This window comes from Podarcis bocagei (assembly GCF_964188305.1).
Source record: "Podarcis bocagei genome assembly, chromosome: Z".
Lineage (NCBI taxonomy): Eukaryota > Metazoa > Chordata > Lepidosauria > Squamata > Lacertidae > Podarcis > Podarcis bocagei.
In genome coordinates, this window is record NC_138140.1 from 7450640 (window position 1) to 7463276 (window position 12637).

Sequence of the window (12637 nt, forward strand, 5' to 3'; positions counted from 1 at the left end):
TGAGGAGTCCTTCTGACTTGTGAACTGATTTGGGGGGAAGCAGCGGGTGGCGCTGTGGTCTAAACCACAGAGCCTAGGGTTTGCCGATCAGAAGGTCGGCGGTTTGAATCCCCGCAACTGGGTGAGTTCCCGTTCCTTGGTCCCAGCTCCTGCCCACCTAGCAGTTCGAAAGCACGTCAAAGTGCAAGTAGATAAATAGGTACCGCTCTGGCGGGAAGGTAAACGGCATTTCCGTGTGTTGCTCTGTTTTGACAGGAGCAGCTTAGTCATGCTGACCACATGACCTGGGAAAACTGTCTGTGGACAAACACCGGCTCCCTCAGCCTTTAAAGCGAGATGAGCACCACAACCCCAGAGTCGTTCGTGACTGGACTTAACTGTCAGGGGTACCTTTACCTTTACCCCTGTGCGTAGCGCACACGCAGGGCATGCACATTGCTGTGGATGCCCAAACAGGTAGTTACTCCGCTGTTGTTTGTGTTAGACTAATGTCAACACCTTGATTTGGGGGCAGTAACACATAGACCACCATTGCAGATTATTCAGAATATTGGGCCTTCAAAACACTAAAAATACCTGTTGTAGAAATAAATGCAATGTTTGAAGTGGACCAGGAAGCAGCTGGATGATTGTTTTCAGGTGCCATCATCCTTTTTTGTTTTTACTCATGCCTTTGCCCTTGTGTTGGGCACTCTTGCTAAATCCGTGTGTGGTGTGTGCAGTCCTTTTAAACAGCATGGCTGAAAGCATAAAGGACCAAGCTGAGAGAAGGCACTGTAAATCTGCACTGAGAAATGCAGTGGGGGTCAAATACATATTCTTTGCCTTTAAAGACTTCTAACACATTTCACTCTCTGCCAAAATACCACCCTACAATCCATCTGAATCTGCTCATAAGCTGCCTCTGCATTACTCCACTTTAATATTAATCTGCACATATATGGTCTTTTAATATGAAAATGTTGTTAGAAAATGTTTAACAGATACTTTAATAAATGGTCAAGCAATTGATGACCCACTAGACTGTGTAATCTTTCCTTTTAACCAGCTGTTTGCTCTGTTATTATAGATTATGCTTGGCTTGGCTAGACTCTAGTTTCTAGGCAGGTATACTCCAAAGAACAGGTTGGGTGTGTGAGTATGTGTGGGTTCTCAGTGCATTCTGTTCTCTTGTCAGTTTTAAAGAGAGTCTGTGAGTGCTTCGAGGCTGACAGTATTTTGCAGGGGGGATTCAAGCACATACCTGAAATTTTGGTGTGCATGATTAAAATGGATTAAAATACTATGCAACCAATCACCTTTTTTGTTTTCTTTTTAAACAAAAACAACAACAAATAACTTCTGCAGTTAGGGTAGTTAGAGTGCAGGGAGACCTGGCTTCAAATCCCCACCTGGTTAGGAAGCTCACTTTGATGACCTTGGGTTTTCGCTTGTCCCTTGGCCTGAGCAACCTCACAAGTGGTTAGTTGCATTGTGTTAGCTTGTGCTCTTGGGTTTTGTCATGCTTTGAAGTTTGCTTTTCTGTTTTATAAACATAAGGTGCTTTGAGGCCCTAAAAGGTGTGATATAAACAGGAGACTTTAAAATATTTATTTATTATAAATTAAATAAATAAAAGTTACTCTCTTTTTTGTTTTATTTTTAAAAGATTTTTATTGAAGTTTCACAAATTGTATAATAACAAACAAGACAATAATACAAACAAGCAAAGAAACAAAAACAAGTATAATTTCAATCCCTTATTTTCTTATAACTTACTTCCCCGACTTCCTCATACCTCCCCTTTCTGTATTCCAATTTCCAATTATTAATTCAGCAAATCCTCTCCCTTGTTATCCATTTAAATTTTTAGACTTTCTTTTCTTTTTACTTAATCATTACAGCTAGAAACCACATAATTTCTAAACCCACGTCATTCTAACATTCAATAATTTTACAATGTTTCCTAAGATAGTCCTTAAATTTTTACTCTCCATCTTACAAATGGAGAAGTGAGGATTGGAGATAGTGATTTGGCAAACATGGCACACATGAAAATGGGTTCAAATCTTAGGCCTTCCAATCCATGGTCAGCCTTATTTGCAGACGCTCATCAAATTTGCAGATGACACCAAACTGGGAGGGGTAACTAATGCCACAAAAGACAGAATCAGAATTCAAAATGACCTTAACAGATCGGAGAACCAGTGAAAGCTAACAAACTGAATTTCAATAGGCACAAATGTCAGGTTCTTCACTTAGGCAGAAAAAACAAGATGCACAAATATAGAATGGGGGACACCTGGCTTAATAGCAGTACATGTGAAAAGGATCTGAGGGGTCTTGGTGGACCACAAGTTAGCAGTTTGCTATATGCCAGACATTATTCCCCCAAATGTGGTACGCTTCACAAAGTTGAGTATCATCCTTGCAAAGGGGGCACATGTTTTTTACTACGGTATGCTGTAGTGGTTAAAATGTCCTGAGATCTGGAAAAAAATTCTTACTCAGCCATGCAGCTTTTTGGCACTGCTTTGTGAGGCTGGTCCTCTTTGCCTGCCTGGTCCGCCCCCCGCCTTACCACAGGTGGTTGTGGGGTGTGTATAAAGGTAAAGGTAAAGGGACCCCTGACCATTAGGTCCAGTCGTGGCCGACTCTGGGGTTGCGGCGCTCATCTCGTTTTATTGGCCGAGGGAGCCGGCGTACAGCTTCCAGGTCATGTGGCCAGCAGGACTAAGCCGCTTCAGGTGAACCAAAGCAGCACACGGAAACGCCGTTTACCTTCCCGCCAGAGCGGTACCTATTTATCCATTTGCACTTTGATGTGCTTTTGAACTGCTAGGTTGGCGAGCAGGGACTGAGCAACGGGAGCTCACCCCATCGTGGGGATTCGAACTGCCGACCTTCTGATCAGCAAGCCCTAGGCTCTGTGGTTTAGACCACAGCGCCACCCGAGTCCCTTCGGGGTATGTGTGTGTGTGTGTGTGTGTATACATATATACAGTATCTAAAATTGACCCATTAATTATTCGGAATAAAAGAAGCCTTATACCCAAGGATGCAATTTTTAGTGACCATTAGGAACACTGGAATGACAAAATGACTTGCAATGAATTGCAGAGGATGACTGTTATATTTATTAATTTGCTTTATCAGTGGAGATCTGCATGTAACAAGCTGGATCCTACTACTTAAACTGCTAAGTTGTACTGTTTTCAGTAGAAAAGTGTGGTGAAAGTTGAGGCCTCTGAACATGTGCAGAGTGGCACCCTCCTATGTAGCTGCTGCTTGTTCATGGCCATTCTGGCATTACAGGACATGAGGATCTAGGGATGGGGAATCATTGCGTGTAGGATATGTGTGGCTATTAAAAAATAATCCATGGGTTAGGGGGCACAAAGGACTTGGGTGCTGGGAATGCATGCTACGCCACTGGGGGAAACAGAGTGTGGGGTGGAGTGTGGCAGTGTGTGTTTGTGTCTGTGTGCACGCGCTCTCTCTCTTCCTTCCTTCCCCTCTCTCTCCTTCTCCTACATAAAAGTCACCGTTTTGCCTCACTGTTTGCCTTCCACCCACCACTCAGCACACTCCCCAAAGAGGAGGAAGAATCTTTCTTTCTTTCTTTCTTTCTTTCTTTCTTTCTTTCTTTCTTTCTTTCTTTCTTGCGTGAATTTTGCCACATCCCTCTCCACTGCATGCACACGCTCCCCCTCCTCCCGCCCCAGGCACCAGCTAATGTTTCCTCTTTTTTGCTCTTCAAAATATGGCAGCCACAACTAAGCCTTAGAAGGAGCGCTGGAAGGAGCTTGGTATGTTTAGCTTGGAAAAGAGGAGACTGGAAGGAGATATGCTAGCCATCTTCAAATATTTTAAGGGAGCATGCTTGTTTTCTCCAGCTCTTGAGAGTCGGACTCAAGTCAATGGCTTAAAGTTACAAGAAAGGAAATTCTGACTAAACACCAGGAAGAACTTTCTGATAGTAAGACCAGTTTGGCAGTGGAACGGTCTCTCTCGGGAGGTGATGGACTCTCCTTCCTTGGAGGTTTTGAAGCAGAGGTTGGATGGCCATCTGCCATGGATGCTTTAACTGAGATTCCTGCATTGCGGGGGGTTGGACTAGAAGACCCTTGGCTCCCTTCCAACTCTAAGATTCTATTATTCTAAATCAACTAAATACCACTTGGCTTCCCCAACTGTGTGCCATGATTGTATAGTAGACCTGAAGAGAGGCCATTCTGGTCTCATAGTTGCCCTTGCCTAGTGTACTGGGAGGTATAGTGGGTAGGTGTGTGTGTGTGTGTGTTGATTTTAATTTAAACACCATGTTGTGGTACTCTGTTCCTTAGGCTTACTTGTTTGTATTTCAGTCTACCAAGTTAAAAGTTAAAACTTATAAACAGACAAAGATACATGCACATGCACCAGAATGTGTAGCTCAGGCACAGGCATACTCGGCCCTCCAGATGTTTTGGGACTACAACCCCCATGATCCCTAGCTAATAGGACCAGTGGTCAGGGATGTTGGGATTTGTATTACCAAAATATCTGGAGGGCCGAGTTTGCCTATGCCTGGTGCAGCTCATATTTCCCAGAGGTAAGGCTTTTAGGAAATCACCTGGTAATGCGCAACTCCGGATAAAATGTTTGAGAATTAGCATGGCAGGATGGGGAGGGGGTGGGGGATGATAAAGAAACAGAGGAGGAGAGTTCAGTACTGTACTTTGGGCCTCATCAACTGAGGCTTTGCTGAGATTTAGGGGATGATGAAAAGATTTACTGTCAAACATGTGTCTCATTCTCATCGCAGCAGGTCTACACTGGAGAGCTTTGTGTGTGCTCAAGATTTCAACCCCTCCCCCATCCTTTGCATTCAAAGGAGATCTGAGGCCAGCAGCCTTATGTGACTTTTTCCTGATGACACACTGTTTGGAGTCTCATGCTCTCTATTGTCTTCAGAGTGTACTTCTGCTTCGAAGAGCCTGAAGCTGTGAGCCTCCCCACCCTGTTTCTTATTCCCTGTGTTGCCATGATAGTTCAACAGAGAAAGTTACTGCAGGTGCATCAGCCTAGCCAGAACCAGTAGCTCAGGCTGCCATTGTGACACCTGCATGTGCTGGTATGCCTTCCAGTTTCTCCTATGGCACCCACAAAATGTCTAAGCAAATATTCCCTTGAAAATCCATAAGGCAGAGAACGTTCTCTCTCCCTTCTCAGTTCCCGTTTGCACTGACTCAGCCTTTCCTACATTAAACATGCCCCCTTAAACATGCCCACATTTTATTGGATGTCACACTACCCTCCTACCTGTGCTGAACAGAGAAGGGATGCAAAGAGTTTCTTACACACATTTTGTATTATGTTATGCACCTGGGATGCGACGCGGGTGGCACTGTGGGTTAAACCACAGAGCCTAGGACTTGCCGATCAGAAGGTTGGCAGTTCGAATCCCTGTAACGGGGTGAACTCCCATTGCTCGGTCCCTGCTCCTGCCAACCTAGCAGTTTGAAAGCACGTCAAAGTGCAAGTAGATAAATAGGTACCGCTCCAGCGGGAAGGTAAATGGTGTTTCTGTGCGCTGCTCTGGTTTGCCAGAAGCAGCTTAGTCATGCTGGCCACATGACCTAGAAGCTGTATGCCAGCCCCCTTGGCCAGTAAAGCGAGATGAGCGCCGCAACCCCAGAGTCGGCCACGACTGGACCTAATGGTCAGGGGCCCCTTTACCTTTGTTGGAAACCGGCCCCCTCGGGAAAGGCTGACTCTCTTCCCAGGCACTGGGGCCTGTTGCCAGTGATCTGCTCCTGGCTGGTCTTCGGTCAGACCAGGGAGATCTTTAATAAGCGACACCTCCCTCTTGAGAGATGCACACTCCCTTTCCCCTTGCATGTCAGCAGAAGAAGGAAAACAGTCTGAAAAGTAGTCTATTTCATTCTACTTTATTCCTGGACTATACACTGTACACGAGCTTGCACAAAGCATGTCTGCTCTCTCAAAAAGCTCCGAGCATCTCACTGACTCCTCCTTTGCAACAACAACAGAAAGGTCTCAAGTTACACTGAGAACACAACCCTGAGGAGAGCGAAGAACATCCTGTCTCACGCTCAGTCACATCATAAGAATCACATGATGTAAACAATGAGCTGCTAGGTCGCAGCTGCTGAGCACTCATATTACAACAACCTTTACCTATGCACCCGGGGCATGCATTTGTGACTGGTGCCTATGTCATTTTCTCCAAATGTGCCCACAGACCCCAAAATGTTGGAAACCCTTGAGCTAGAGGACCTAGAACATTATCATCATCATCATCAACAACAACAACAACAACATCGTGATGATGATGTATTTATTTATACCTAGACTTTTCTCTTGATAGACTCAAGTCAGCTCGCAGATAAATTAATAACAGCTAAAAACAAAAGGAAATACAATCATGAAAACAATTAAACAGTAATAGAATGTGTGTGTGTTTGCACACATACACACACAAAAAAAGCAATGGTCAGACTTGGCAGCTTCTTGTGTTATGCATTACTTTGCCACTAAAAAGCAAAAGACTGCTGGCAGAATCCGGCAGTTGTACTGTATATATTGAGAATAATTCAATTTGATTGCCACAAAACTACGTTTAGCAAACCCTCTTGAGAGAACACAAACAGCAGTTTTATGCTGCAGAAATAATAATAATATTTTAATCTGATTTAGGTAAAAGAGAGAAAACCTGAGCTAGGGAGCTGAATGTTTGGATTTTACTCACACACATCCCAACAAAGGAAGAAAAAAAGGAAGAGTGAAGCCATGTTTCAGGAGCAGCTTTGGTTCCATGCCTTCATGGGGGCTTCTAAAGATCCCATAAAGGATACTGCTCAGTTGACAGAGAGATTAAGATTTAAGGATAAATGAGTGAGGCTTAATGGGGTGGTTAGTGTTATGCAAAGCCAACTCTAGGTTTTAGAGGAAGTGCAGTCATTGAGAGGGTGGATTGGAGGCTTAGGTGGGGTTAAACCTATCACATTTCTGTCCTTTCCTTGGCAGGCATAACAAATGCATTTGAATCAGTATAAGAGTTCTATTAAGGCTTGGATTTGCTGACCTTGGCAGGGGCTCTCTAATTACTTTGGGCTTTTCCCCTGATAGGGGAGAGCAGGGAAGGTTGTGAATGGAGTAAAGGGCGTGGCTTGCATCTTGGTGAATGGGAAGTGGTTACTGGGAATAAATGACATATTTTTTGTCCAGGAAATGAATCCTTCTAGCACACTGCTTGTACAGTCTCACACACTTCTTCTGGCTTCAAGGCCTCTCCCCCCCCACCCCCACATCCTTTCCCAAAGAGAGAGAAATACAATATGACCCAGTTTAAGTCATCTGCTGAAATGGTGTACTCTGGTGATGAACTTTCACCCCTCTTCCTGGGTGTATTTCATATACCCAGGAGCAGGTATACTTCCCAGAGGATGGATACAACAGTGGCTGACTTTGGGGTCTCAAATCTCAACAGCGCCGTGTGACATGTCTCTTGCCTTCCATTCTACATCATAGTTGTGGCACCTCCTGTGGCACCACCAAGGCTCTGTGCCCAGTCTGGCGAAACAAGTTGCATTCCCTTAAATCTGCCTCTGGATTCAGGGAGCGATTGTGAAGCTTCCTAGGAGGTTGCTGCCTGTTCTTCAAGGAGGGATGAACTACCTTTTTCTGGCCTGCTCTACCCATCACACATTTACCTTTTCCAGACTTGTGTTTAAAAGATTTTCCATGAAATGTTTGGGCAAGAAAGGGGCAAGGAGATGAAATGTGAGTTATCAAAGGAAAATAGGAATATATGAAAGGGGGCATTATTTCAGAAAATACTCTGCCTCACACCTTTCCATTTTGTCTTTTCACATTTACTTTTCAGCCTATAAAATCCAGTACGGACCTAGTCCTCGCTCCCTTTACTTTTTATGCTTACCCTTTCAGTGCATGGAAGGTACATTAGAAGCAGAATAAATTCAGCAAAGCACACTTATACAAATTCTTCTATTGGCAGTAATAATTATTATTATCATTGCAAAGTACACATTTCTCTGCCCACACAGCATTTCTCCAATTTCCCATTTGCTGTCTTTTAAGTCCTACGCACTTGACCAAATAATACTAGTGTAATAAAACGCTGCTTGAGCAATCTGGGTGTGTAAACAAAGGCCTTCTCCACTTCTGAGATCCCGATTTGATGACTGTCATGTGCTACCTCTGACAAATGTTCAGAAATGGCAACGAGTTTAGAATGCAGCTGCAAGCTTTATAACTAGAACATTTTTTGTGTGCATAAAACTCAGATTTCGTCTCACAGTCAGCTTTCAGGCCCAGTTCCAAAATGCTGGTTCTCACCTTTTAAGCCCGTTAATTAGCCTTTCCCAGCCAGCTGCCCTGCAGATTAGGGCTGGGTGATATTTCAATATATCGTCCAAAACTAGTTTGAAGTCCATGTCATGATATCGGTGTCATAATTTTTAACCGGGTAATATATCACAAATCATGATGTGTGCTAGTGTTATCTGGCTTTTCATATCGTGATAGATCACCAGCTAAACATTGTGATATACGGATATATCATGATGCCTGAAATAAGGATGTAACTGTGCCTAGGTGAATAGGGTAATGTCCTGGAAACTGCTACTACTTATTTTTACTTACCTTTAACATATTGTTACAACTGTTATTTTATAGTTCAGAGCAACAGGAGCAGAAGGCATCATCAGAGAAGCAGTGACTGGCTTCACAATTTTCCCCACATCACAAATTTTTGAATAGCGCGCACACACATCATGATTTGTGATATATCACCATGTTGAATATTATGAAATCTTTACCACAATGTTGTACTGACTATTACTACATTGCCCAGCCCTAATGTGTGTGTGAATGTGTGTGTGTGTGTGTGTGTGTGCATGCATGCACGCACTATGCCAAAAAATAAATTTAAAAAATGTGGGGAAATACATGAAGCCAGCCAATGCCTCTACATAATTCCATCCATATTTTAGGCATTGTGATATATCAGTATATTCATATTGCAGTATTTGGCTGCTGATATATCACGATGTTGAAAACCAGATATTGCCCAACCATGCTCCAGATGTGTTAGATTGCAACTCCAACCACACCTCACCATTGACCTTGTAAAATTGGAGTGGTGGGAGTTGTAGTCCAAAACATCTGGTCCCCTTCTCCTTGTGCTCTCAACCTTCCCCAGCATCAGGTTCTTTTCCAGAGAGTCTTCTCTTTTCATGAGGTGGCCAAAGTATTGGAGCCTCAGCTTCGCGATCCGTCCTTCCAGTGAGCACTCAGAGCTGATATCCTTAAGAATGGATAGATTTGATCTTCTTGCAGTCCATGGGACTCTCAAGAGTCTCCTCCAGCACCATAATTCAAAAACATCAATTCTTCAGTTGAGGGTCTTTACTTATGTTTATTGTTAAATTAAGCCTTATCTATTGCCCTTTTGTTCCGTCCCTGGAGAAACTTCCTTGTGGATCCCAATGGATGAAGAGTTGGGATATAATACCTACCCCAATGAACGAACAAAGAAATTATTGTGGTCCCTCTCTGAATTCCACCAGCATTAGAACTCATTTATTTTTGTCTGTTATACTTCTGGAGATGCCTGCCTGGTTTCTCAATCCAACATGTGTCTCAGTTTTATCATGTGGTTGGATGCCTCAGAAAGGGATGTCTGTCACAGGCCTCATTCCTCCCTCAAGCAACAGGTTTCTTGGGCGTCACCCAGCTACAAACTCTGCATCAGAGAGGACTCCATTAATATTCTGGGAATTGCAGCAAAGATTGACTGCCTCATTAGCAGGCATCGTGTGGAACCCTGACAATAATTAACAACTCAACGGTCTTATTTGCTGGCCTATCACAGAAGTATTCAATCAAAAATGTAATTTGCTCAGCGCACCCATTTAGCATGGAGAGAATATTCCTTCAAAGTTTTAAATAGACTAATTAAGAGGGAAGAAATACAAGCAGAAAATTATTAACAGTATAGTTTTAATGGGAAATTATTGGAGCGTATTAATAATGCAATAACCATTTTTAACAGCTGTCTGTCAGTTTGTGGGCCAGGGGTAATTAAATTAGCTGCAAAGGGTTAGTCAAATTAGGTTTGGGGCTTAACGAGGATACTTCAGGCTTCATGGACTGGTGTGTGACAAAGAACAATCTGCCATTGGAGCGTGGATGGCAATTGTTTAATGGGCAAAGGCTCCTCCCTCCCTTCTGTCTTTCCCCAAATAGTTAGAAATTGGCTTTGATTGAAACTTGTAATTTATTTAGTGAACACAAACTGAACCAAGCCATAAAAAAGAATAGATAGGATTAACATCATTTTACAATTTTATCAAACACTTCACTGCCTGAGGCTACCAAAGCAGTGTACAAGATAGAAATGAAATGCAAACAACAACAAATAAGTCTAAAAACAATGAAAACAATTCATGCAGTTGCACAGTTAATGTTTCATAAATGACTGGGCCACACTTCAGAGGAAGCCTTGTTAAACAAAAACCTTTTCAGTAGGTGCCTGAAGGTAATGCATGATGCTGGGCCTACAGGCTAATTTTGTCTCGTAATTGGTTCCAGAGGTATGAAACTGCAGTACTAAAAGCCCGGTTTCTAAAACCACTGAATTGTAGATTTGAAAGGAACTGTGAGGGTCATCTAGTCCAACTGCCTACAATGCAGTAATATCAACTAAAGCATCCATGACGTATGGCCATCCAACCTCTGCTTAAAAACCTCCAGGGAAGGAGAGTTCACCACCTCTTGTGGGAGTCTGTTCCACTGTCAAACTGTTCTTACCTTCAGAAAGTTCTTCCTGATGTTAGTTGGAATCCTCTTTCTTGTAACAAAACCATGGGTTCGGGTCCTACTCTCCGGAGCAGGGGAAAACAAGCTAGCTCCACCTTCCAAGGAACAGCCATTCAGATCAAATATCTGAATGGCTGTCGCATGGAAGATGGAGCAAGATGGCTATCATATCTCCTCTCCATCCCCTCTTTACCAGCCTAAGCATAACCAACTCCTTCAACCATTCCTCAGAAGACTTGGTTTCTAGACCCTTGATCATCTTAGTTGCCCACTTCTGCAAACATTCCAGCTTGTCAAAATGCTTCCTAAATTGCCCAGAATTGGACACAGTATTCCAGATGTGATCTAACCAAGGCAGAATAGAGCAGTACTATTACTTCCCTTGATCTGGACACTATACTTTTGTTGATGCACCTAAAAAGACCCCTAGATCCTTTCCATGTGTACTACTAGCAAGCCATCTTAGATTTGTGAATCTGATTCCTCCTGCCTGAGTTTGGAACCCGACATTCGTCCCTGTTGAATTTCATTTTGTTCGTTTTGGCCCAGTTCTCCAATCTGTTGAGGTCATTTTGAATCTTGATTCTATCTTCTGTGGTATTAGCTACCCCTCCCAGTTTGGTGTCATCAGCAGATTTGATTAGTATCCCATAAATTCCTTCATCCAAGTCATTTATAAAAACATTTATAAAAACACTTCTGGGACATGCAGTAAAGTAAAGGTAAAGTGGCCCCTGACCGTTAGGTCCAGTCGCAGATGACTCTGGGGTTGCGGCACTCTTCTTGTTTTATTGGCCGAGGGAGCCAGTGTACAGCTTCCAGGTCATGTGGCCAGCATGACTAAGCCGCTTCTGGGGAACCAGAGCAGCGCATGGAAACGCTGTTTACCTTCCCGCTGGAGCAGTACCTATTTATCTACTTGCACTTTGACGTGCTTTCGAACTGCTAGGTTGGCAGGAGAAGGGCCCAAGCAACTGGAGCTCACTCCGTCACAGGGATTCGAACCGCCGACCTTCTGATCAGAAAGTCCCAGGCTCTGTGGTTTAACCCACAGCGCCACCCGCATCCCAGGACATGCAGTACTTTCAGTAATATCCCATGTAGTTGCAAGGTTGGGATAAATGAGGTGAGGTGGTCCCAAGTTGTGGGAAGCTACTCAGGGCCCCACTCCCATCATGAAGCATGCAAACCACTATCAGTGTTGTAAAGTGTTGATCACTTCTCCTACCTGGTCAGTTATCTCTCCAGAAGGCCAACATTGTTGTCAAAATCCAGCATCGCCTGAGCTCTGTGAGTGCAGCTTTCTCCCAATTGAAGTGCAGAGTGTTTAAGGACCAGGACATTTGCAGGGAAACCAAAATGCTTGTTTTCAAAGCTATTGTACTACCAACCTTATTGTATGTTTGTGAAACATGGACTACTTATAAACATCATCTTCAACTCCTCAAATGATTCCATCAACGGTGTCGCCAAAAAAATTTACATATCACTTGGGAAGACAGGTGAACTAACCTGTGTACAAAGATCACCAGTGTCAAAGCAATGATTCTTCAACATCCACTTGACTGGTTGGACTGGTCATGTTGTGCAGATGCCTGATTATTGTCTTCCAAAGCAACTACTCTAGTCCAAACTTAAAAATGAATGGTGGTCAGCAAAAGAGGTTTAAAGACTATCTCAAGGCAAATCTTTAAAAATGTAGTATAGACACTGAGAACTGGGAAAAACTGGCCTGCGAGCACTTCAGTTGGAGACGCTTGAACTCAGGATGAAAGGGAGAGACGGGCTAAGAGGAAGGCACGCTTGGCAA

At 43.5% G+C, this 12637-nt stretch overlaps 1 protein-coding gene across 3 annotated transcripts in view; it reads left to right on the forward strand.

Annotated features, from left to right (window-relative positions):
* ASTN2 (astrotactin 2) overlaps window positions 1-12637 on the forward strand; it is a 693046-nt gene that overhangs the window by 386876 nt on the left and 293533 nt on the right. The gene's annotated exons all lie outside the window — the stretch shown is intronic.